Source organism: Alosa sapidissima, chromosome 16 (genome assembly GCF_018492685.1).
Source record: "Alosa sapidissima isolate fAloSap1 chromosome 16, fAloSap1.pri, whole genome shotgun sequence".
NCBI lineage: Eukaryota > Metazoa > Chordata > Actinopteri > Clupeiformes > Clupeidae > Alosa > Alosa sapidissima.
Genome location: NC_055972.1, coordinates 12,415,681 through 12,417,415, shown reverse-complemented (window position 1 = coordinate 12,417,415; position 1,735 = coordinate 12,415,681). Strand labels below are relative to the sequence as shown.

Below are 1,735 nucleotides of genomic sequence, written 5' to 3'. Positions count from 1 at the left end.
ATATTAAGCGGGTGTCTGTTTTGTTAGCGTGTGACTGAGCAGACGCCAGCAAGGCCGCTGTGAGGCAGCTCCACCAATGCTTGGAGGGGCGGGCTAATTGTGTCAAAGTTCTCCATATGTGATCAAGGTACGCTATCTAGCACAGTAGTCACATTAGTTTGTCCTGGCTGCCTTGTTTGTAATGTGCCGCTATGTTTATCTCCCATCAGCACTTCGCTGGCTATTGTGGCCGCCAGCGAGGGGGAAGTGTAAACGTCCAAAAGCTTGTGCTAACTTTCACTGCAACAGGTATGTCAAGTTTACGGGAGTGTTTATGATATACCTTTGGGGGAAATGGGTATTAACTACGATGTATCAGACTGCCTGTACCATGTTATATGTCATGCTGCAAAGTGTGGTAAATTGCAGTGTTTAATGTGGTTTGCTTTTTGTTTGATTTTGTTGTGTTTTTTTTAGATCCAGACTGCTACATGGTGTTGCTAAGCTGCTGTTCTCTACACTGTATGTTTGTATGACTGGTATGGTTCTTAGACTGTGCATATTTATTATACATGTGTATTTTGTTTGCCCCTTCTAGCCTGTGGCTAGGTGTATGTAATAGCGTATAGGCCATTCTGTGAGCCACAGGTTAGAGGGGCTTTTCTTTTCTTTTACCCCTGTCTTCCCTGGTCTTCCCCTTAAGGCCCTAAGTAATTTCAGATACAGTCGAGCCTGGGTAGTGTGGGAGGCTACTGGATAGCGGGTTCCCTTAAAGTTCACTCAATGACTGGTTGTAGTGCTGTGTGTGAGCCTTAATGCCTTTAGTTAGGCTTTCCTTAGCGACAGAAGATTTGCAGTGCAGTGTATTGTGAATTCTTAGCGTGTATTACTTCAAGAAGTGCGGTCATCATTCACGTGTGGTAGTGAGACCTAACATCCTGTTAGTATTTCATCTCTCAGCCACTCGACTAGTCTAAACTTGATGGCTGTAACTTTCCCTTCCCCCTTCCATGTGTAATTGTTGACCAACCACAGCAACACCTTAAGTATTTAATAAAGACTGTATTTTTATACTTTTCTAAACACCTGTCTTTGTACATTCATTGGGATAGAGTTCCCCTTGCTCTAATATCAGACACTACTTATCTCAAGGGGTGGCGTAGTCAGCCATAATCACCATGACCACTATCACCATTGCACTACCACCATGACACTCATTCACACAGAGCACCTTAGAGCACCTTACCATACCTTACTATGCACAGAGAATCACAGGCTCAGTCCCTGCCTCAGTCATTGCAAGCGCCTCTGATTTATTAATCACCACTATGTGGATACTGTTTTTAGAATTGATTTAGATTAAGTGTTAGTATAAAAATACAATGTATTTTTGTAATTTGTATTTTATATTATTTAGTATATTTTTATATATTGTATTAAGTGTTAGTATAATTTGTATTTTAGTATATTTAGCATATTCTTTATCTTCTACTGTCCTCACTGCTTAGTTGTGTTTTTATATTATATACTTTAATTACTCTTTCTGCTGTTAAAGAATGTGTTTGTGTTGTATGTATGCTGCTGCTGAGACCTTGAATTTCCCCTGGGGATCAATAAAGTATCTATCTATCTATCTATCTATCTATCTATCTATCTATCTATCTATCCATCTAAGAGAATGTGGGGAAGTGCTTGGGGCCATTTACACTTCTGATCCGGGGGTAACGAGCGGAGTAGATCATGTAACGTGCGATTA

At 40.6% G+C, this 1,735-nt stretch overlaps 1 long non-coding RNA gene across 1 annotated transcript; it reads left to right on the top strand.

Annotated features, from left to right (window-relative positions):
* LOC121685816 lies at positions 1–1,091 on the top strand. The gene is made up of 3 exons (XR_006023450.1): positions 1–127; positions 210–288; positions 457–1,091. It is a non-coding gene; the product is annotated as an uncharacterized LOC121685816 (long non-coding RNA).
* Positions 1,092–1,735: the final 644 nt, after the last annotated feature.